Source organism: Callospermophilus lateralis, chromosome 10 (genome assembly GCF_048772815.1).
Source record: "Callospermophilus lateralis isolate mCalLat2 chromosome 10, mCalLat2.hap1, whole genome shotgun sequence".
In the NCBI taxonomy this organism is placed as follows: domain Eukaryota; kingdom Metazoa; phylum Chordata; class Mammalia; order Rodentia; family Sciuridae; genus Callospermophilus; species Callospermophilus lateralis.
Window position 1 is genome coordinate 113,945,115 of NC_135314.1, and position 25,722 is coordinate 113,970,836.

General features: G+C 37.8%; 1 pseudogene; it reads right to left on the minus strand.

Moving 5' to 3' along the window:
- Positions 1–4,232: 4,232 nt before the first annotated feature.
- LOC143407921 (small ribosomal subunit protein eS27-like pseudogene) lies at positions 4,233–4,531 on the minus strand (annotated as a pseudogene).
- Positions 4,532–25,722: the final 21,191 nt, after the last annotated feature.

Consider the following 25,722-nt stretch of genomic DNA (forward strand, 5'->3'; position numbering starts at 1 on the left):
CCCGGGGCATCTACCTTGCTCCTGTCAGGGTCTTTAATGATCTCCACATGTTAAAACCAATAATCGAAGTTCCCTCCTCAATTCATCACCTACTCGATGTACTTACTGTTGACAACTTTTGTAAAACTCTTCCTTTCTTTGGCTCCATGGACTTGACTCTCTCCTGGTTCTCCTCCTCCTCCTGATGTGGCTGCTCCTTCTCAGTATTATTGAGGGCTTGCCTTTTGTTTTCCCAGCCCCTCACTGTCACTGAGTGACAGTATGTAGGACAGGTGTGTGTCCCCAGACCTCTGTTCTTTTCTATCTACCCTCAGTCTCTTGATGATTTCATATGCCTCATGCATTTTAATCCCATCTATATGCTAATGCTTCCAAATGTATCTCAGGAGTCCAGACCTCTTTCTCAAATTCCAGACTTCTCTGTTTTTTCCTCCCAAATGCCTATTCTCATCTCTATTTGGTTGTTGAATGGGCACCTCAAATGCATTGTGTCCAAAATCAAGCTCTTCATTTTCAAGCTCCCAAAACTGTCTTCTCCCTGGTTTTCAAACTTCATAAAAGGCACCTCCATGTATCTAAAAACTCAAACAAAACCCTTAGCTCATTTCTCATTTCCTCTGTCTTAATAACAACAAACAAAAAATCACCATCTCCAGCTCTCTATCCTGTTTAAGCTGCAGTGTCAATCACTGGATAGTTGGTAGGACCTCTGGACAGATCCAACTGCTTCTATTTTTTACCCACTAAGTGTTCTCCACCTTGCAGCAGAATTACTTTGTAAATGCAAATTGGACCATGGTATTCATTGTGCAAAGGTTCTGGATGCCTTTTGGTGTCATTCAGTCCTCTCAAGTCCTTAAGTGATTTAAGTCCCCTATAAATCCATTCACTTCAGCAACTAACACCCCCTCTCTTGCTTAACCTGCTCCTTTTACGCTGGCTTCCTTGCTATAATTGCAACTATCTAAGCACAATCCCCTTGAGGCCATTGCTCATGCTGTATACTTAGCAGGCATGTTTTTTTGTCCTTAAAATCTCATGGTTGCTCACTAACTTGAGGCACTGCTCAAATGTCCCTTCTATTTATTGGTATATAGAATGGGTTACTATAAGAAAGACCAAAATAGCAGTGAATTGAATAAGACTTATTAATAAAGCTTACTTTTGCTTTCACATATGAATCTGAAAGTTAGTGGTCCAACTAACTTTGGAAGAGTTATTTTGGAAGAGTGTTAGGCAATGCCTCCCCAATGCACACTGGCTTTGAAAACTATTTTTATGTTCTCCCATAATATTAGAGACTCAAACATTCAATCATGTGGCCCAGCCATCTTCAAAATGCAGATTCTGTCTTGAGGTGCAGGATGCCTGCTGCATCTCCCAGCACCCTGCTCACCTTCTGGACACTAGGGAAGAAAACACAAAGGAGGCCCTGCATGTCATACCTACATAGGTCCCATTGGCCACACCAATGGCTAGGGAGAGTGAAAAATGTCCTCTTAGCCTCGTGGCTATATGACCAGCTAAAATTCAAGTGTCCTAGAACCAAAGTGAAAAGAAAACACAAGCAATAGTTTACAACTTTCATAGTTCTGTGTTATTAGAGAGACTGTTCCTGACCTGCTTGTATAAAACAATCCTTCCTGTCTCACTGGAAAATCACCTTTAATTCACTTTATTTTTTATTATAGCACTTACAAATACCTTGACTATTATGTTGACTTGATAACTTATTATCTGTCTCCCATCACTACAATGTAAGGTTCTAGAGGTCAAGAATTTCATCTGTTTCAAGCATGACACCCCCATGAATCTAGACACGCAATGGATACATTTGAAAGAGGGAACCCTCTGCATGTGCATGAACTCCCTGCTCTCTCTCAGCCCTATGCACTTTCACACCTTAATCTCCACCTGAACCTTCCTGGTACACTTCAGTCTCACAATTCCAGGACCTACTTACAATACAATTTCAGGTATTAGCTCCATGGTGGGGACTGTGGATCTGTTAGGGTTCCCTTCTGCTAGCACACACTAGCCCTGCACTGCTATCCTCCATTCCATCTCTGATTAGATGATACATTCCTTGAGGATAAAAAGCCACATCTTGTCTTTGTATCATGGACTTCACATTAATCAGCACTCTGACTGCTATTGACAAAAATTCACTTGAAACTACTGATAAAAACAGTTTCAAAGCCAGTGTGTATTGGGGAGGCATTGCCTAACACTCTTCCAAAAGCAAGAAGACCCCATCCTCTCCCACCATGATCATTTCCAGGGGGATATGAAAGAGTTGGCTTTTCTATTTCTGGGAATCACTTGGTCATATTCTGTATGAGCCTACAGTTCACTTTGTTCTCTCTGTGTACCAAATTCTTTTCTTCTCTCTCAGATTAAAGGTAGAGGGAGAATATGACTCGCAAAAAGTCATCCCCCAAAACTATGGGCAGCATTCTGGGGGGGAAAAAATCCATGAGATTGCAATAAATCAAACATGATTTTTGGGGGGAAATATTCATTTAATAATTGTGTCAACTTGCTGTTTAACGTTGGTTATGAAAGACTGAGAAGAATCTGATTCATTAAACCCATCTCAAATTAGGTAATGAAGTTTTTATTAGATGTCATCTTCACCAACCATTTTTACCTTGAAAGACATGATGAAAGGAGTTGAATACCCTTCTCCCTTTGAAGTAGCAGCGCAGGCTACCTGCCAAAATATGTGCATGTGTGTTGGGAATAAGGGGCTGTCAGTCCTGCTTAAAAATATTAAAAAATTAGAAATCTGCCAGGCAACACACTGAACCTGAAATGTAGTATCTTAATGCTCTGTGATACTGTTTTGAATAAGCGTATCGAAACAATGACGGAATGAAATTTCAGCTTCATTACTTATTTTTGAAGTTACAAAAATCAGATCTACCCTGCAGAAAGACCTAATCTCCTGACCATAGAGCACCTACTGTAGCTTCTCACAGTCCTCGTTCTTGCCACCCCTTACTCATGGTCTCAGATGGGCTCAGAACCCACCGAGAAGCCAGTGCTGTGGTCGGCAGGAGGGAAATCCTGAGAGCTAAATCGATCAAGGTCACAAGGAAGCTTGGTGGGGGGATCCTACCCACATAGGGTAGCAGGGAGGAAAGAGTAGTGAGCTCTGCAACAAACCATCAGGTTGCTTCTAATCAGCAAAGGAGAGTACACTCAAGGTGGACTCACGAATGTTTATTATAGATCTCACTGAGAATTTTTCACGTGAATTTGTGTAGTCTAATTTTATGTGTGTAGAAAACAATATTCAGGGAGACATAAATACCTATTCAAAAGAGAAGATGGTCTACATGTTGATCACCACACTGACAGTGGTTACCTCTTGGAAAAGCAGGTCAAGTTTGGGGTTTGAGGGGATCCCATCAGGGCCAGAATAGTAGATACATTTGTGCTACTTGCATTTTGTAATGAGAATGTAGTAGTAAATTACTTCTGTGTTAAAAACAATTTTAAACTAAAAAACAACACATTCCTTATGATGGAAAATTTGTAGCTTTACTTAATGAACAGTCTCCTTGAACAAGGCAGGGAATAGTGACAGGATGTCATTATGTTTCTACTTCACCCTGCTATGGTTAAAAATAGCTGCCTTCCCTTATAGCTTGGAATTGTTTGAGTTTTATTTATTTCTTGTGATTAGACAAGTACAACCCGTTTTATTAGATTAGCATGTTTTTGTAGAATTTAGCAATTCGAAACTAGAAAAAAAATACTTATATGGTATTTTTTTATCATATGTTACAAAAATTGACACTTTGTTCTCCTGAAATTATATTTGCATATTTATTTGCACAATCATTGTGGTCACCACATAGTCTGAATGCATGCATCAGACCATGAGATTCATAGTGTGGCAGCTGGATTTTATTTATATTTATGATTTTCCCATAGTCTCTCCCCACCCCACTCTTCACTCATTTTTCTTTTATATTTGTTCTTTTTAGATATACATGGCAGTAGGGTATATGCTGACATATTCATACAAACATCAAATTAGGAGATCATTGTTGTATACCTTACAAAATCAAATGTAATAATTACCTTATTTTGGTAGAGTAACCAGAATTACTGAACTTACAAGGCATCTGTGAGAAAACATAAATTCTGAAAGTTGCATAGATCATTAGTGTTGCTTTCTTTTTTTTATTGGTTGTTCAAAACATTACATAGCTCTTGACATATCATATTTCATACTTTAGATTCAAGTGTTGCTTTTTTGTAAATGAACAACCTTCTGTGAGTCTGGCCTTTCCTCTGGGGGTTGGCACAACACTATTGAACAACAGCTTTGGAAGCTGAGTGTCACAAAGAACCACTGTCAGGGTATGGCTGAAAACTATGGTAATCTTGTACCAACCTGGACATTTTACATCCATAAAATAAGAATTTGGACTTTGAACTAGCCATTTCTTTTTCTTTTTCTTTTCTTTTTCTTCTCCTCTTCCAAGGAAGGATGTAGCAAATCCCTAGCCAAAAGCATAGTGATCTGGTCCATCCAGATCCCACAGGTGATCCAGTCTTGTAGTTGTAAACTTAGGTTTGTAAAACCCAGGCAAATTTTTAATTGAACATCTCTTCTCTTCCATGCACTCCATTTATTTCAATGTCATTTATTCCTTTTTATTTCTAAGGAAACTCTGAACGTCAATGAAAAACTACCAGAACCTGACTTTCATTTAACATCAATATGTAACTCTAGATCTATCACAGATGAAATAACAACAATAACTGCATATTATGAATTGAGGTGTCAGTACAGAAGACCACATATTTTATGTAGGAGTTTACAGTGGAAAACGTTGAGACGCACACGCCACACGTCTCCAAGAGCTATCTTTCACAGTTGTATTTTGCCATTTCACAGGACAGTTGACTCCGGAGTGGTGACTGGTGATCTTTTTCTGACACCCATTAATATATTTCCTCACTTCCTTGATTGAAGTACTACATACACTGATCATTGATTCGGAAAGTGGGGTGTGAATGTCCGATGAATTTTAAACAGAACCTTTAACACTTCATTCTCTTCCAGCCTTCCTCTGCTTTGCATTGCTGTCCCCTGTGTCCCTTGTTCCCTTGTCCTGTTGTTCGAGAACTAGGTAAAAGAAAGAAGGGGTGGGTGACGGGGTTCAAACAAAGTTGTAGACAATGCCCTTTTTATGCTTCCAGTGTTGTACATGATAATAAAGTGAAAAACTGAAAAACAAAAAACAAAAAACAAAAAAACTCCTCGATGATGCTTTGGCTTAGTTTTCATTTTCTTTTCATACTTCTTGGCACACTGAACTGCATTGGAATTCTGCTCTGGTCTGTTCTCGTTCTACATTTTGGAAAGCTGTCACTAAGGACCCATGAGACACCTGTGTTATGCTCACTGGGTGCCCCAGGATTCCCCCCTGAGTGTGCTGCTCCCTGGGTTTGGCAATAAGCTAAATGCCTGGGCTTGGAATTGGCACCAGTTGAGAATAGCAATAAACTGTTGGACATTGGCTTTTTCTCCCCATATCTCTTTTATTTAAAGAGAAAAGGATCTTGCCTTTCCCCACAGATCATTTTTAAAATCCCTTATGGAATATTAATTTTTTTAACTTGCATTTTGCCCACATTTTTAAAAGCTGATCTATAAATATCACTTACGTTATAAACTTTTCATTTCAGGAGCAAATATTACTAAGTCAGCATTAAGAAAAAAAAAAAAAAGATATTACAGTTTTCTCTTTGGAGACTTACAGAAAATACCAGTAATATAAGATAGTTGTGTCTGTGTGACAGTGTATCTAAATATTTTTTAATCACACATAGTTATAGCATTTTCCACAACCAGGAATAAAAGTATACATCAACATTCCTATATGATGTAGAATACTACTGATATAAACAAAATATGGTCACATTTTTTCCCCCATAAGGTTAAATAAACTGGGATTTCTTTGAGATTGTCTTCTCAGTATACTTCCTCCACCAGGTCATGGTGCCTATTTAAATGTGTTCCCTCTCTAGGCCAAAGACCCAGATTCCTGACTGCCTGACCTTTTTTTTTTTTTTTTTAAATCTTTTCCCTCCCATTCTTCCAATGTAGAGAAAAGTTCTTAACTTACCCTAAACCAGAAGCCTTCCTTTGCTTAGTTACAAAAACGGCTCCTGGCTTCTTTGCCTGCCACTTGGGGAGAAAATTTTCTGTATTCCAAAATTCCAGGAGCTCAGTCCTGAGCTTTTGATATGTTAAAGAAGGAGGATAAGGAATTTGGAAAAAAAAAATAGCTTGGTTTATGAAGTTATTGTCTTGATGCATAATCTTATTATGCATTTGTTCTTTCTGTTTGAGTGACTTCTATAACATATCTGATCTGTTCACAGACATGTTCCCAGGCAGATAGATGCATTACAACTAGAGTGAAGTCTTGAATTTAGAAAAAGCAAAATAATAATAATAACAACAATAATAATAATAAGTCATTTTCAAATACTTTCCCTTCTCGTACCAGTGTAGACAATACCCAATTTTATAGGAATCTACCTATGTCTCCTCTAAATATTTTTGCTCTTTTTTACTTCATGGTCTCCTGACTGATTTTTTTTTTTTTTTTTTTGTAAAAGCTGCTAATGAAATAAACAAAGAAAACTAAACACTACACCTCTTTCAAAATCACACATCACTGACACTTCCACTCTGGTGGCAAAATGGCAGCAGCCCAACAGAGTAAAAAGAGATAGTGAAATCACTGAGACTGATTCATAGTCTCCAAATAAAACACGCCATTAGTGATCCCCTCCATTTTTCTTGCCACGAAGTATACAAAATGGTGAAAATGGCAATTTTTGGAAAAGAGAGTTCATTCCTGTGCTGGTTGATCATATGGAGACAGGAGAGACAGAACCTCAAATCTGCCTCTCCAAGGACAGAGCTTGGGGGTACTTACAGGATAAAGAAGCAGGGATGGTCTGAGGTGTGGGTTAAAGTGAAGGAATTGGTGTTCCACCCACGTGTAATCAAATTTCCTGTCTCTTCATAGGACAAATGCTCAGAAAGTGAACTGTGTGTTTTGAGGGTGAAGCTTTAGTACTTTGACACCAAAAATTCACCCATATGATACTGTACAAACCCAAGAAAAAGGTCAGTGGTTGCAACCAGTTTGAGCTACCTCCAGTTCCCGAAAAACAACTTAGGCAACATTGTGATGCGTAAGTCAGAGGTGTTATCTATAGCAAAGCTAATGTGAATATTTTGTTTAATTATATGACCTGTACAATTATTTAAAAAAAAAAAAAAGCAGATGACTAAAACTAGGTGAAGCTAACAGGCATATTCAGAACTTTCCTCTGTTCAGTAAGTAAAGCAGGATTGATGTGTATTGAATAATCAAGGTTCTGCAGGTTCTGTCCAAATTGATCCACAGAGGACCTGAATCTTCTTGACTGTCATGTATTTTCATCAACCTTTTCACTGCTGTGATGAAAAGATCTGACCCGAACAATTTTAGGGGAGGAAAATTTTGTTTGAGGGCTCATGGTCTCAGAGATCTTAGTCCCTTTAGAAGGACAGCTCTATTCCTTGGGGCTCAAGGTGAGGCAGAACATCATGGCAGAAGAGTGTGGCAGAGGGAAGCAGCTCACATAATGATCAGAAAGCAGAAAGAGAGGTCTCCGCTTGCCAGATACAAATATAGACCCCAAAGTCACGCCCTAACTCCTGCACCTTCCAGCCACACCCCACCACTTCAGTTACCACTCGGTTAATGCCTATGAGGGGATTAATTCACTGATTGGGTTAAGACTCTCACAACCCAATCATTTCTTCTCTGAACCTTCTTCCTTTGTCTCAAATGTTAGCTTTTGGGGGATACCTCACATCCAAACCATATCACCATGAAACACCAGATTCTGGCTTGTAAGTTATTACATTAATGTATGTGAAAACATCACAGTTGCCGGGATAGTTTTGTTTTGAAATGTTTCTACTTACTTTAGCTTGTCTGCCATCATTTCATGATTTTTTTTATGGTGCTGGGGCTCAGAAAATGATACTCCAAAGTCTGGTGCTTTGGCACGCGGAGTACTATGAACTGAAGGAGATTGGAAGGCCTCAGAAGCAGCCTAAGAAGCAAGTTCTCTCTGCTCTTCTCCCACCTGATTTCTACCCAGAAACAGTCACTGAAACAGAATTCCTCCTCCTCAAGCAGGTCATAGAAATTAGAGCCCCTTTCTCCCCAGACCAGCCAAGAAACCTAGAAAGGCCATTCTCTTCCTTCTCCCTTGAAGACCCTCCTTCCCAAGGAGTCCTGCCCCATGTCTGGGAGAAAGAATGCTACACAGAGACTGAGAAGAAGCCTGACAGGACTTGTCAGGCTCCCTTCCTTCATCTGTTGCTGTCAGTTCAGACCCTTCCATCCAATCACGTTTCCAGATGATTGACGTGCTTCAAACTTGAGCATACAAAGAGACAAGGTTCCCTGGTCTTTGGAGTTTCATTTCCGAAGGCTTCATGCTATATAAAACTTTGATCAAGTAAATTCGTTGTGCTTTTCTCATGTTAACTACTGTCTTTTACTATAGGCCCTCATGATGGGTGAGGAGAGGGATCACAGCTTTCTGGCTCCTAGAAGGATCTGTGATTATTTCTGGTGCTTCTGTTCTATGATAGAGCCACAGCTCATTGCCGTATTATACCTTCACATGGATACCTAATGGAATAGAATAATTCAATCCATTGATATTGGAAGCAAGTAAGGTTTAATATGGAATGATAGATACAGACGAGTGGAGGATAAAGATGGATAGCAGAACATTTCAAAGTCAGGTTCAAGATCCTTGGAATACTGACTGGTTGTAGTAGGAAAATAAAACAAATCATATATTACTTTGCCCATGGTGAAGAGGAGGGTTTTAAGGAATGGGAACAGGTGTTTTGTTTCAGGTTCCCTAGCCAGAAGGCCTGATTTGAAGACTAGGAAATAAGAGTATCTTTGGTCCTTACCTAAAATTCAAGTTGAATCTTACGTTACAAAATGTGCTTATCTGCACTGTCTCTGAAATTGCCATCATTGCTTTGTTTTCCCTCCCAAACTAATCTCTTCCTGCATCTCCAGAGGAGGTGATCCCTGCTTTTCCGTTTATTGTGCAGAGGGGAAAAGTCCCTGAGCTCCATGAACAGAAATGTCCTTTCTTGGTCCTAATGCTTTTGAGAACTATAGTAGTTTTAACCTTGGATATAACTAAAGTTGAGGTGAGTCTTAGGTGAAATTGCGGAGAGACTGCCATAGGACAAGGAATGAGGCTGAAACACATGAATTTAAAATCCTAGGTTTTTAAACTTACTTGGACAGATGAATATGATTTTCCCTTTTTCCTGACTTTTTAAGACAGGAAGAAGGAAATTATCACTTCAGGGACAAAATTCTCCTCCAACTTTCCCTGCACTCTACTAACCATGTGACTCAGTTACCTAAGGGCAATTTAACACCTCATTACAAAATGTACCTCACTGGTCACTGAGATGGGTTCATCATTTGGCCAGAGGCGACACTGTTTTTCTTTTCCTATCTGAGCTTTCCAGCAACCATGATTTTCCTGTTATTTCTGTAACAAAGGTAAGCAAATAATTGTTTTCCAATTCATTGTGCGATTTTAGAAATTGGGAAGTACAGAGAAGACAGGATGCTCATACCAACCATCACCTGGACAACTTACAGAAACGAATGGTATTATATGGCCAGGAGAGGGCTAGAGACCCACCAGTGAGGGGGGACTAACACAAGGATGGAAAGCAAGTGCTTAGAAGAGACAGCTCCTACTTTCTGTTTTCTCTTTTCTCAGGCCTAACCGAGAACAGTATCAGTAGCTCCTAAATTACAGAGATGCCAGGATCTAGTTACTGTGTTTAGAAAGGGGATCCCTCTCCCCAAAGGAGACCTCTTGAAGCTCTTCCCTAGGCTCCTACATTCCTTGCTAACTCATTGCTGCAGATGATTTCAAGGAACATAATTGGTGTTTCTAATAAAAAGGTAATGTATGTTTATTGTAGAGAAATGTAAATGGGGGAAAGTACAAAGTTGAGGAATACTTAAACTTCTGAAATATTTTATGTGCAATATCTAATTTTATCCCTATAATGGCAAGGCAAGGATTACTTTCTGCTCATCTGTTGTAGGAAGGGAAAGAGGAAGGTGAGTTGATGGCTGATGTGAGCTATCCGGGCCCTGGTGGGTTCCTCTAGCTGAACGGTTTCTTTATCATACCGTGGCCCACAGGAAGTAGAAAAAGGAACAGAGATTCACCAGAGATTGGAGCAAACACAGAAAAGCAAGCACGCTCGTGTGAACAGCCCTGAGCTAGGCAAGGCCAGCCTGACCTGTGACTGCATCTCCAGCCAAATCCTCACTGACAGATTTTGCAGTAGTTTTTCAAGCTGCTTGGAAAACTGACTGCTCCAGTCAGTGACCATGGAAATGAACTCCTCTGACTGAGAGATGCTCAGGTCTAATTACAGATAAACATCCAGCAGGGATAGAGAGATTTGGAGGGAGACGGCTCAGTCCCTGCACATCTTGAGTGTGTACTAGAGAATTCAGATTAGCTTGATTCATGTATCTATCAGATGAAGGTCGGCTGGGGTGGTGTTACTGTCAAGGGCTCAGTGTCTACATGGCTGTGTTTGAGTACATCCTGCTATTTGCCTTTCCCCCACTCTACACAAATCTGCTTTAATAAATGGATTTGTAAAGTGCTTTGTAATTCTTACATGGTTGATTATCCATGTAAAAGGTTTTCCAAATAACAAACAGCTAATAGCAAATGAGAACGTCCGATCCTGCTTGATGTCTATATATGAGTAACAGATTTTAAAAAGGCTGCTCTCCTGACAGCTGAATCCCTGCCTTTAGATTTTATATTTAAAGTTGAAATAGTTACAACATATGGGTTCAGGAAGGATTAGCCCTCTGTGGTCCTGAACGATATTGAAAGCATCAGTATTTATCTGTAAAATAAATCTATGAGTGGAAAATATTTATATTAAATATCCTCAGTGGCAAACATCACAAAAGAGAATGGCTGTATTCAGGACAGTTGGAAATAGAGACAAACAGAATAGATAGAGGAAACCATTTCATAAAATAGGCCACAGGCATGTGGAAAAGATTAACAAAAAAACAAGATGAGTAACGTAAACCACATGGCACAAGTCAATGCATCCAGCAGGCTCCTCATGGCACGTTCAGACCAAAGATGACTTGAGAAGCAAAGGGACTGGTCGAAGCTGAAGAAGCATGGGACAGATATGACAGATTTGTAAAGCAGGACTGAACAACGAAGCTGCAGGATCCGGAAAACCCATATTTCCAAAGAATGAAAAAATACTGTGGGTGAGTGTTTTGATTATGATTCTTTCTAATGTCACAAATAAAGTAATGACATCACTATTTTTTTAAGAAAAACCCACTTCTGATTTCATCTGTTATTTCACAATCATGCATTCAACTTACTTTTTATTAATTCAGTTTAATTTAATATTCTCTCCCAGCAATGAGGCGCTCGTGCATATATAGATGCCTACTGTGTGGTTCTGAATGCTATCTCTGTGAGTGGACACCTAGGAGACGCTTGTTCTTCTTGTGGACAATCACTAATGATAGCAATTGCTGACCACAGCCCTTAAACTCATGGGCACATGTGACCAAGTTTTAAATTGCCTGCTCATGGAAGACCATGAAGAAAAATAAGCCCAGAAAAACATCCAGGGGACTCTGTTGATTCCATTATCCTAGCAAAGGACACAAAAGAGGAAGGAATTTCTGAAATCAATGAGCTAATTTGAAGTCCAGAAAGTAACCACAGATTAGGAATTTTTAATTACTAGGGAACTGATACATTAAAATGATCATATTAGGATTTTCTTTGTCACATCAGAAATAAGGAATCTTGCTAAACTGTTTTAACATTAAGAAATAACTCAAAGGAAGGTTGTGTAAAATTATTCCTTAGAGAAATAATTTTCCCTCTTATAGCTCGCCATCAGAAATTCTGGTTCATTTGCTGGAATGTATTGAGTGTCAATAGCTACCATTCCTGATACGAAGCTTGTGTCTGTCAAATTATTAAAGTTCCTGCTAAATGGTAATATCCACTGTAGGCGAGGGAATGGAGAAAGGGCAAGATGGTGGGGTTTTGTGAAGGACATTTAAAAAATATTTTTTAAAGCCTTTGACTTTTGAGTATATTTTGATTGAAGAATTCTTTTGAGAATTCATCCTAAGCAGTAGTTGTGGGACTACTAATAAATGAAAGGAATGGAGCAGGGGAAAAGGACTAAGGGAAGCTAAGAGAAAAGTTTAAAATCTACACATCTCAAAATAAGGCATCAATCTCTTTTGTTGTAAGAACACACAATAATGTACACTATTATTTTACTTGAGAATTATTCCTTTTACCCAGTTTGTCCAATTCTTGCATCAGGCACTTGGGTGTCTGCCGCCTTCCCCTACTCTAGACAGCACCTCCTAGCCAAAAGGGCCATGGGCTGCTCTGCCAATTCTCTCACCACCCAGGTCCCTTGTCTCTTCTGATCAAGACTCCTTCTGGCTCAATTCTCACTGCCAAACCCACAGTGACCAAGGCCATTCCCACTCTATGGACACTCGGGTCTGGAACACACACCTTCTGCTTCTGCAAGGTTGAGCCTCCTTTTTCCCCACTGTCCCATTTATAGGTCTTATCCCTTCTGGGTTTGCGGGTTACAGCTTAGGAAAAAGAACATTTCTTTGGAGTTCATTCCCTGAAAACACAAGGACACTGACAACAACAATGCTCCTGAAGATTTGTAGAAGGTGACCCTGGGAAAGATAGAGAAAATATGACTGATTTAGATCCTGATGACAAGCATCACATTGGAAGAGCTCGATGCTGACCATGGACCCTATCCAACATCCCAGCCAACTCTCTAGAGCAAGATGTCACACTCAAGTCCTCCTCCATCTGCCAAAAACAAGAGTTACCTTCAGAGTCAAACCTCTCATAAGGAAAATATGCCAGTGTATCTTAATTTCATTGCATCAAAAGTAATTTGGTATCAAGAAATTTTACACTTGTACCACTTTATTATCTTTGAAACTGGTTTGGTTAAGTTGCCATTTATTTAAATATTGTTTAAGAAATATAATGTCTATAACTCAGAAACTCATCCCTAAACAGAAATATACGATGAATTTTCAGGTATAGTACTTAGCTCATTCCTGCTCTACCCATGTCCATTTCAGATGGAGGCGTATGCAAGTGTGTATTAGCAATAGGTATTCCATTATGCAAAGTATTTTGTAGATTACTTTGTGTGGGGCAAACATCTTTTGCGAACATGAGGATAGTTTTATAATTCTCTAACTTTAATTAGCAGGCAAAGTTGAGTTCACCGAAATTCAGCATAGTCTGCTAATTCTATGGTGTCATTCAAAGACACAGTAAGTAACACAGATAAAAATAGAGTACCTTCAACACCAGTCTTCGACTATGCCGACATTTGCAGTAGCAAATGAGAGAGACTATGCCTGCATGAGCAGTAGCAAATGAGAGTGCTTGAAGAAAAGGTGATCTATCAGCTGGTTAGCATTTGAGTGTGAATTACTTAAAATCAATGTGGTCCACTGTGATTTAGCAGGAAAGGTGTCAAGGACTAGTATAAGGCAGAAAAGTATTGATTTAGAAACAGATGGAGAGTAAAAGGAGGAAAGAAATGTTCAACAAACAGTGCAGATACTACAATAGGGGGCCCTGGCAGGGCCCTGGCTCCTAAGTGCTGTAAGGAAAAGCTGAATTGTCAGGTTGATAAAATCAGAAAAGGGTGGGTACCTCACAAGATTGTCTAAGTCTAGAAATGGTACTATGGGGGGTTTATGTAGAAATTTACACTGGCCACCCTAACACAAATTATTTTCTTTGGCATTCTAATGTGGAAGAAAAACTAAAACTAAAGGTATTGCCATGTGAATGAGAAATCATTTTGTTATCATAAATTCAATTTAAATTAGTAAGTATAGAGGGGTTTTCATATCACGTCTTTATCTATTTACCTTTTCCCTCACCCTACTTTAATGAATTCATTTCATTTTCAGTATGGAAAGCATCTCAGCAAATGGTATGAAGATTCAGCAGTTTGTCTCCTGCCATTGAGCAGAAAACAGCAGACAAGCTCTTCCAAAATAACCCCTGCCTGGTCCAAGGAAAGTGCTGGCAGATGGGTTTCCTGGATTTCCTAGATCCCCTCAAGCTATCTCTCTATAGAATGTACAATTCTTCAGAAATTTTGGTGTGTATTTCAGATACTACATGCTGATCTTGCAAAAAAAAGTGCGTGATTATTAAAACGAAGTATTTTTCTCATTCTTTTGTCTCCGAGTCCCACAGCCAATAGCTGGAAAGGGAGTCAAATCTTCCCAAAATGACTATGCACTGCCAAAATGAGACAGTTTAATTTAAATAATAAATAAGCTCCATGGTTACCTTTTACTTTAATCCAGGCTAAACCTTAGCACCTGATCTGGCTTCCGGCAGTATTGCAACAACATTGAACCATACAGTATAGGATTGCACTTGATTTATTAAAGTAATGAATTAGTTTTATTGTAGGTGATTAAATGTATTTTACTTTTTAAAGCACAAGAAGTAGAAAAGAAAAGCATCGTTACAATCTGAAAATAACTAGAAAGATAAGTTCATTAACTTGCCTACACTTGCGCATCATAAAAACCTTGTTAAAAATTACTCCCTAGCCTGCTGTATTAGCTTCTTTATGAGGTAATTTCTCCATACAGTAATAAGATTTTTCTTTTACTCTCCAGTGCATATTAAACCCACTAATCTTCTTTTATAAACTATAGTTTCAGCCACTTTCTCAATTTACTCACTTTAAAGATACACTCCTATTAATATTAAAGGTAGCAAATGCAGATATGAACTTTGCAAAACATGCTTCCGGATTTATGGCACAATCTTTTAACAGTGTACTGCAATAGCACAAAAGGGAAAAAAGTCGTAAATGTCGAGTGTCTTGTGGCAAACCAAACAATCTTAGTCCCTGTAGAATTAATTTCCCACCCCATTCATTATGTGAATGAACTGTAGACATATTTTTCTACTGTCAGCAAATAAAAACAGAATGAAAAGACTCAGTTCACTGAAAGAAGTAAAATAAAATCTTGCACAGCAACCACACAGATGTCAATGATCTGATTGATTGGCATCATGAGTGTCCCAGGGAAAGGACAACTGGTAGCCATTTCTACCTGTAGATAGATCACAAAGGGCCAAGGTTTGCTTTTGCTTTTGCTTTCTGAAATCAGGCAAGTCACAATAAGAAGTTGAAAATAAAGTCTTTCAAAGGTTAGGTCCCAGTCATTAATTCTCCTAAAATATCCAACATTTTAAGGCTCATTATTTCACAATGGTATAAATGATTGTTAATACCGTATTTTAAACATCCTCAAGTGAGTAATGCATATTGAAGATGATGAACTAACTCAAACTGTTATAGAAATGTATTTTAGAAGGTAATGTAGAAACAATTACCCCAACATTTTTTCTTCCAGTTGAAGTACAAATCAAAAATTTCCCTATTGTCTGGTGGTTGGACTTACTTTGCTTATTGAGAAAAGAAAAACTGTTTATTTTTTTTTCTTTGTATACTTAGGGGAGATAATTTGAAACACATGAAAAGATAACATGGAAACACATGAAGGTTCTTGAAGACCAGCAAAGACTAGACAAACATTTCAGTTTTAAAGAAGAGAGAGAATGAAGAGATTATGCAAAAAAGGAAATTCAATGAGCCAATAAATATATCACAAAGCATTCATTCTCTTTATGAGTTACAAATGGAACTTTGAAACTTCAATGGAAATATTATTTTTTTCTAAAATCAGATTGCAAAGATTAAAAATAGTAGAAATAAAGGCAAAATTTAGGAAAAAGTTTATTGCTGATAAGCACAGGAAAAGTACAATCTTTTTAGCAACATTTAATACATGTTGGAGGATTTGTAACATTGACCTAACATACCTAATAATGTATAAAGAGGGTGTAAGTTAGAGAAAAGAAAATTTATAACACAATACTCAGCAATACTTTATTAAATTATGAGTTTAAAATAAAGAACATATCCAGTCATGATTGTATTGGTTGATGCTAAATGATGTTCATGATATAGTAAGTAGAAAAGCAAATTACCAGAAACCATACATTGAATGAAGTATTTTTTTTAAAGTACAAATATATAAATAGGTGTATTCCAAGTTAGATATACACTATAATGTCAAAAACAGCTATCAGTGTGGGATAGAATGATAAGTTGTAAATAACCTATGCTAATATATTTTTACATTTGACTATTCTTCCTTTGCATTCATCAATTACATTGCATAAAGAAATACTTTGAAGCTAACTTCCGTCTTTCATAAATGAAATGTTTACCACTGGAAGAAACTAAATCCTAGATATATTTTTAGCTTTCATAAATGACACAAGTCATTCGAGTGTAGGTAAATATATTTAAAAGTTAGAAGAATAATATAATAGATTATTTCTGGAAATCATGTAGGGCTTCTGACATTTAGTAGACACTCAGTAAAGTAAAAGGTCAGTAATGTTAAAATACATAAAGTTAACATACTTATGCCACTTTGATTAAATGAACTTTAAAATGCTACTCATTGTTTCGTCTGTTTTCAGTGTTATAAGATTTGAACTTATATCGTGTTTTAGGTATTTCAAAATTGTATACACTGGGGCTGGGGATGTGGCTCAAGTGGTATCGTGCTCACCTGGCATGCACAGGGCGCTGGGTTTGATCCTCAGCACCACATACAAATAAAACTAAGATGTTGTGTCCACCGAAAACTGAAAAATAAGAATTAAGAAATTCTCTCTCTCTCTCTTCTCTCTTTAAAAAAAAAATTGTCTACACTTATTAAACCCTAATATTTCAGAGTTAGCAAACTCTCTATTCATTGAAATAAATGCCTGAAATAATTATCAGATTTTCTCCACACTTATTTCTTCTGTGCTAGTGAGGTTTCAATTTCGCATACTCCTCATTCTTGTTCTCTACTCTTCTTTCTTCATTAGCCGTATCAATTGTTCATTCCTTCTATCTTGTAAGCCTTCCTCCTGGCATGCACTTCTTGATAAAGAGAGGATGGAGGTGGGAAGGGTGGATTGGAGGATGGGAGCAGAACATTTCATGTATGTGACTTTTCCTAGAGTTTCTCTTTCTTTTCTTAGATAAGGAGCTACCTTTCTCTTTCTTATTTCCCCAAGTTGACCCTCTGCTATGGAATCCTTCTTTCCACTTCTTTCCTATACTCTAGGTGATCGACTTGTTCTACAACCCCAATTTCCCTCTAATGACCCTGTTGAGACACCTATCATTTCAATACCTTCTAGCCTTTCCTGTCCCTTGACCATCATGTCAACCCCCTCTGACAAAGCTTTCTTGGTGCCAACATTCCAACACAGTTTTATCGGACTCTTCCTTTACAATAGGTTACTCTTATGGTCGGGGTTCCACCTGATTATTTCTGAAAAGCTATTCATGGACAGTCATATCTTTGGAGATGCTGCCACCTGTACTAAGGGTCTATAGCTTGCAAGCCCCTTCTTAAGAAAAGCAGGAGGTAGTTTGGTCAAAAGTAAACTAAAACAAAAGTCAGTGCTAGGAGAAGTTGAAGATGAAGAAAACGTAGAATTTGTGCAAAATAATTATAGAAATCTTGACTTGTAGCTGTGATAATACAAATCCTAAATATGTTGGTGTGGAAACTTTAGACCCTTCTCCGCCTCTAGCAGCTAGCAAGTGCCTCTTACATAGTGTCACTGGGAGTCTGTGAATGGGGACGTACATAAGTGATGGAGAGTGAGCTCATTCAGAGATTTAAAAGCTGGAAAGAGAGAATCTACCCTTCCTTCTATCATTTTTTTCCCAAAAGAAATCAAACATTGTTTTATCACAGTCAGGCTCCTTATGTCTAATTGTAACAAGATATAAATGTTTAAGTCTCAGAGCCCATTGCACTTGGTAGTTATGAACTGCCTTCACCTGCACCCTGTGCACAGGCTTCAAGTACGCCTTTCTGATTGAGGAAGGGCATAGCAGGTTGGCATGATTAATGTGGACTGTTCCTCCCTTCTGAGTACATATGTTGCTTCCACTGACAGATGGGAGCATTGGCTGGCTGCACAGACTGCAAAGACTGAGGATTACAGGGCAAAAGGGATGCAGGAATAATAAAAGGACAGCTCTAGGATAGTGAGCATGGAAGTTTCTTTTTCCTTTCTTGCCCCAGTCCCTGCACAAGGAAATCGTTGGGGGCTGTTTTGCAAGTTTGTCAACCAGCGCACAACACAAGTGGCCTGTAACGGTGAGCTTAGCCTTATTTGTCTAAGACATTAAAGTCACCCTTTTTATATAAGTGTTTTATTCTGGCATTTTGGGAAGATACATGATGCCAAACAGAATATTTATAACAAATCTTTTAAGGTTTATTCTCATCTATTTTTGCCCTCCAAGGTCATTTCATAAAAGAGATCAAAAGGCAGTTTCTTCCAGGCCGGCTCAGTGGGTGGCCAGCAGCAGATTAACTACTAACAGAGCCCTGAAGAAGGTACAAATCTGCATGACTTGTTCTACACAGTTCCAGAATGTATTGTCTCGATTACTATACCACATAATTACACATGTGAACTAGTTTAATTATAACTGATATAATGAAAAAGCATTAAAAATGATCTTGAAACAAGCTTACCAAATGGGCTTCCTGTGAATATCTCAACCCTTTGCTGGTGGTAGCTTGTTTATTCAGTAATTTAAAAATCTTCAGGAGTCCTGGCATAATTTGGTGGGTAAGTCTTATCCCAAAACTAGATTTTATCTTTCCAGTTGCTAATGTATAGTGTTAGAAAAAAAAACTACACTTTTGGTTTGCAGTATTTTTTTTTTTAACCAGGCCAGCACTGATTAAGTAAAACTTTGGATGGGAAGTATGTCTTCCAGAATTTTCTCTTTAATATCTTGTTCCTTCAGTCAGCACTTCCCTCTGTAGGAAAGGCAAAACATGAGGCCCTTTGGTAAACAAAGATGAAAGAGATATAATGACTAACATCAAGAAGGTAAAATCCAAAAGGAAAGCCAAATGTGTAAAATCATGGAAAAATTTTCTGCTGCAGGGTGAAAAACACTGAGGTGCCACCTGCTAAGTAGCTCATGGGACATTAGCAGCTCTGTTAAAGGGTGCAGAGAAAGTTTAAATTAAGTCAATTAGTGAATAGCACTTTACCAAATATGTGCCAGGGTCCCAGGAGGAAGAAGAAGAAAATTATAATCTGAATTATCACTGCACACAGGTATGTTAGGAAACTGTACAAAATGAGGAAGAATAGATTGAGGTTATGAGAAAAATAACAAGGAAGGTAAAGGTAGGTAAATGCCCAGGGAGAAGACAGCTCAGAGACAGCCATCAAATTACCGGGTGCTGTGGTGCACCCTGGTAATCCAGCCACTCAGGAGGCAGAGGCAAGGGAATCGTTAAATTCAAGGCAAGTCTGGGCAATGTGGTGAGACCCTGTCTCAAAATGCATTTGGAAGAGCTGGGGTAGCTCCATGGTAGAGCACTTGCCTAGTACCTAAGAGGCATTCCCAATACACAAAACGAAACAAAAAGAGAGGAAGAATGAGTCACCAAACTGTTTAAGAAGAAACAGATATGATCCAAGTTGTATTTCCAACAACAGCTGGAAACAGAAGAACAAGGGGAAAGAAACAATAGGAAACTGAGAGAATGATTATGAACGTTTGAATTATTTCAGAGGACAGATGAGGAGTGTACTCACAAGAGACAGCAAGAAGCATAAGGAACAGTTTTGCAGGTAGATGAAGAATCAAAAGGATCTAGCAAGTTTCAAATTAGAAAACAGTGGTGAGGGTGAGTCAGGAATAATCTCTAGTTTGGTTGAGTGGGTGGGATTTATTTATTTATTTGTTTGTTTATTTTTTATGCTGAGGATTGAACCCAGGATCACTTAACCACTAAGCCACATCCCCAACTCTTTTTTAATATCTTATTTAGAAACATGGTCTTCCTAATTTTCTGAGTGCCTCACTAAGTTGCTGAAGCTGGCATTGAATTTATGATCCTCCTACCTCAGCCTCCTGAGCCACTGGGATTATAGGTCTGAGCCACTGTACCTTGCTTGAGTGAGTGGATTTTAGAGTCAATATCTGTGGCTGGAAACTGAGGGAGAAGAAGAGAAAGCAAGCCTCTTACCCTGCTAGAATCAATTTCATTGAGCAAAATAATTCATTGTATCAGCAGTAGATATTTGGTGTAATGACACTCTTACTACTTTTCATGTCTGCAATGGAAAAACCCACATTATGACCCAAGTGTATGAAAAGGTAGAAAGCCAGTGGATGGCGTGGCAGAATAATGCCCCACCAAAGATACCCACACCTAAATCCTGCAACCTGTGCATGTTACCTGACCCAGCAAAAGAAGTAAAGGATAAATCTTTCAGGATAAAATCAATTTTAATATGGGGAGATACCAGGTAGTCTCAATCTAATCCCAGGAGTCCTTAAAATAAAAGAGGAAGGCAGAAGAAGGATTCAGAGAGTGTGGATATGAGGACTCTACTTACATTGCTTGTTTGAAGATAGAGGAAGGAGCCAGGTATCAAGCAACACTAATTACCTCTAGAGCTAAAAGCAGTGCTGAACTCCAAGTCTGCAAGGAAAGTGAGATCTCAGTCCAACAGCCACAAGGAACTGAATTTTGCCAACAACTGAAAAGAAAATGTAACAGAATCTCCCCTCTGTCCTACAGGAATGGAAGACAATCTGCCAACATCTTGATTCTATTCTGCTGAGATCCATAACAAGTGAACTTCTGATCTACAAAGCTTAAGTAATAAATTCTGTTGTTTTCATGGGTGAACTCCAATAATTTGCTATGGTGGCAACAGAAACTGATGCACCAACTTAGAACATAGACGGTAACAAGACGAGGACATGCAAGGAAAGAGGAGGGAGCTAAGACATCACACCACTTTAATTATAATGGCCATTGAGAAAGACAAATCATGAAGCTGGAAAAAAGAAGAAAGAAACAGAGGAGGTGGAGAAAGAGTCATGGCACAAAGGGCTGGAGAGAAGAAAATGACATTTGGGGCCACAAAACCAAACCACGGAATTGGTTCCTTCTCTGTTGTAAGTAGCAAAATACAGAATTCATTCCATGTACGTAATTGGGACGTGGAAATGCACACCTTAGTTCATCTTTATAAGGTATTTTCTTAATATCACTAGGAAAACATGGTTAACATAAAATATTACAATAATATAGGTCTTGTTATACATATTTTATTTATTTACATCTGCGTCATTACCAGCCAACAGTTATCTAACAAAAACAGACACAATAGAGTAAAATTCAGTGTGTTTGTCAGAAATCCTTTACTTGGAAGCAACAGAAAGCAGCCAGAAGTAAGAACCTAAAACATAATTCCGTGTTAGAATTTGAAGACATCTCAGAGAATCCAAGAACACAGCAACCCTCCCTCAGGACGGACAGGATGTAGAATCCAATGAGGTTGGCCATTCCCCACATGTCTCTTGACTGGGCTCCTGCTCAGTACCATTCCAGGTTGCTTTCTCACTAATGATGGCCTCTCTTTGTTCTTGGTCCACAGGTAGCTCGGGGTTATTAAGATCACCAAGTTTTAATTTCTTTCCAGGTCCCTGGAAGAAAGATTCGCTTGCCTGTCTCTGCCCCAAGTCCAAACCAAGAAAAGACATGAATAAGGGTTTGAGAAGCCCTGAAGTCCAAAGAGCTGATAACTAGAGCTAAGCTGTTCAAAGCTGAAGAAAACAGACATGCCAAATAGAAAGATAATTCAGCCTTCCATTGTCATCTGGTTCTGTTAGATCCCTTAACAAATTGAATGACGCCCACTCACAAACAAGTGGTACTCTCTTCTGGAAACACTCAAGGACACTCAAAAATAGCATTGTATATAGCCCCTGAAATGCTAGCCAGAGCAATTAGACAAAAGAAAGAAATTAAAGGGACACAAATAGGAAAAGAAGAGCTAAAATGATGTCTAATCATCAACAATATGACTCTATATACACAAGACCCAAAACACTCCATAAGAAAGCTTCTAGAACTCATAAAGGAATTCAGAAATGTAGCAGGATATAAAGTTAACACCCATAAATCAGTTGCATTTCTATCCACCAATGATGAATGGATCGGAAGAGAAATCAGGAAAACTATCTCATTTGTGACAGACAAAAAAAAAAAAAAAAAAGATGGGAATTAATCTAACAAAAGAGATTAAAGACCTCTGCAATGAAAACTACAGAACACTAAAGAAAAAAATTAATACCTTAGAAGATGGAAAGATACCCCATGTTCTTGGATAGGCAGAAATAATATTGTCAAATATTAGCATACTACCAAAACTGTTACACAGATTTAATGCAATTCCTATTAAAATTCTAATGATGTTCTTCATAGAAATAAAAAAAAATCAGTCACGACATTCAAGAGGCCCAGAATACCCAGATGTAATCCTTAGCAAGTAAAGTGATGCAGTAGGTATCGTAAAACCAGACCTTAAATTATACTACAGAGCTATGGTAACAAAAATGGCATGGTGTTGGCACCAAAAAAAAAGACATGTAGACCAATGGTACAGAAAAGAAGACACAGAGAAAAACCCACATAAATACAGTTTTCTCATACTAGACAAAGGCACCATAAATATACAATGGAAAAAAAATAGCCTTTTTAACATGTGGTGCTGGGAAAACTGGAAGTAGAATAAAATTGAAACTCTATCTCTCACCCTGCACAAAACTCAACTTAAACTGGATCAAGGACACAGGCATTAAACCAGAGACCTTGCACCTACTAAAAGAATAAGTAGGCCCAACTCTCCACCGTGTAGGCTTGGGAACAGACTTCCTCAATAAGACTCCTAAAGTTCAAGAAGTAAAATCAAGAATCAGTAAATGGGATGGATTCAAACTAAAAAACTTCTTCATAGCAAAGGAAATAATTAATAACGTAAAGAGAGATCCTAAACAATAATAGAGAATCTTTACCACGTGCACCTCAGATAGAGCATTAATCTCTAGGATATTCAAAGAACTCAAAAAATTCAGCACCATAAAAACAAATAACCCAATCAGTAAATTGGCTAAGAAACTGAATAGACACTTCACAGAAGAAATACAATCGGTCAACAAATATATGAAAAAATGTTCAACATCTCTAGCAATTAGAGAAATGAAAATTTAAACCATACTGAGATTTCATTTCACTCCAGTCAGAATGGCAATTATCAATAATACAAGCAACAATAAATATTGGTAGGGATGTGGGGGAAATGTTCACTTACACATTGTTGGTGGTACTGCAAATTGGTGCAAGCATTCTGGAAAGGAGTAGGGAGATTCCCCAGAAAACTTGGAATTGAACCACCATTTGACCCAGTTATCCCACTCCTCAGTTTATACCGAAAAGACTTAAAATTGGCATACTATAGTGACACAGCCACATCAATATTTATAGCAGCTCAATTCACAATAGCCAAGCTATGGAACCAACCTAGGTGTCCTTCAGCAGATGAATGGATAAAGAAAATGTGGTATATGTACACAATGGAATATTACTCAGCCATATAGAAGAATGAAATTATGGCATTTGCAAGTAAATGGATGGAACTGGACATTGTTATATTAAGTGAAATAGGCCAATTCTTAAAAAAAAACAAAAAAAAAAACAAGGCCAAATATTCTCTCTGTTATGTGGATGTTAACACACAACAAGGGAGGTTAGGGATAGAAGAATAGAAATTCATTGGATTAGACAACATGGAATGAAGGGAAGGTAGTTGGATGGGAATAGGAAAGACAGGAAAATGAAATGGACACAACTTTCCTATTCCTTCATATGAATAAAGGGCCAGTGTAACTCCATGTCCTGTACAATCACAAGAATGCAATCCCCATTCAAATAAATTACACTCTGTGCATGTATAAAATGTCAAAATACTTTCTATTGTAATGTATATCTAAAAAAAAGCAAATCAAACAAATAAAATAAATTGCATTTTACTAGCTATGTAGGTGTCCCTTAGTCTGATCATGTTGACATTTAATATTAGTCATTAATTATACACCATTTATTTGTAATTTTATATCATTTAACTATTTTTAAATGGCTCTATTGAATAATTGCTTCTCAAAATTCCTGAAAATGTAGCAGGTAGTTGTCATAAGCTAGTACAAGTCAGCTGTCTTATGCAATTCCAAACCCAACACGAATCATTTATTAATTTCTAAAAAAATAATAAAGGCTAACTAAGAAGTGCAATATGGACCACAGCTCCTTACAATATGATAGGAGACAGAATAAAAAGCTTTAAAAGTTTGTTCCCACAGAAGAGGAAACATCTGTGTGATTGTAGCAGGTTCCTCCTGGGCATTGCCTATTTTGGTCTACTGATGACGGTTGTGAGCTGGACAGCAGTTTGTTTTGATGGTCTATAAACCAATTAAATTTGATCATCTCTAAATTTTATTTTTGATTTTATGGTTCATTTATTTTAGTTTGCAATAATAAAAACAATTTTACTATTTCCATTTGTGTAGGAAACATACCCTTTTTATTATATATCAAAAGACTCAACCTTTTGACACTTTTTTTCTTCACTGAATGAATGTTTATGATAAAATTTTTGGAAACTATGGTATTTCTTAGGAATGTAGCTATTTTCTAATAGCTTGATGTACTGTCTTTAAGCTTTAATAGTTCTTCCCTAGATTATAGAACCTTAATCTTCTGAAACATAATAAATAAACACTATAGTAAAAAATATGAAGATGAGATAAGAAAGAAATGTAAAATTGATGAAATAACTCTATAAAATATTTAAAGGATGTCAACAATTAAAGCTTATTGCCTTTATATAATAGGCAGCACTTGGTGTTTTGGAAATTTGGCATCTGGTTCAGAGAGCTAACAGCAGAACCAAGAATGGGAAGACAGAATTCAGCATGTGGGGAAATTTCTGAATGTTGGATTGGAATCCAATTAGACTTTTCAGATGTGGATGCCCTATGAAAAAAAAAATATTTTGCACAAATATAAACAGATAATTTCCCAAGAAATTGCATTCACTTTCAGTCTGGATCTAGTAAATTGAGGTAGAAATAGGATGCAGAATGAGAGTCTAAAGGATAATCCAGGAAAAAAAAAAAAAAAAAAAAAAAAAAAACCATGGTTGCCACCAGTATAATAACTGTAGCTGGTGGCAACCATGTTTTTATTTCTGAATCATCCATTAGATTCTTCTTAAATGGAGAGAGGAAGCTCATCAAGATTTTCATAATATTACGAGCTTCCTCTCTTCGTTTAATTGTAAATGATCAAGAAACAAAAAATCAATACGAGATGGATTGTATGTGGGAGAGAAGATATATGGTAGAGAGAGATTTGATTTGTAATTTCCAGCAGCTATTTTGTGATGATCTCACTTCTCCCATGTTCCACCTATAAGAAAGAAAATCATTCATACTAGAGTAGGTAGAGTGGGTACTTAAGATTCAGACTGCCTACACGCCAATCC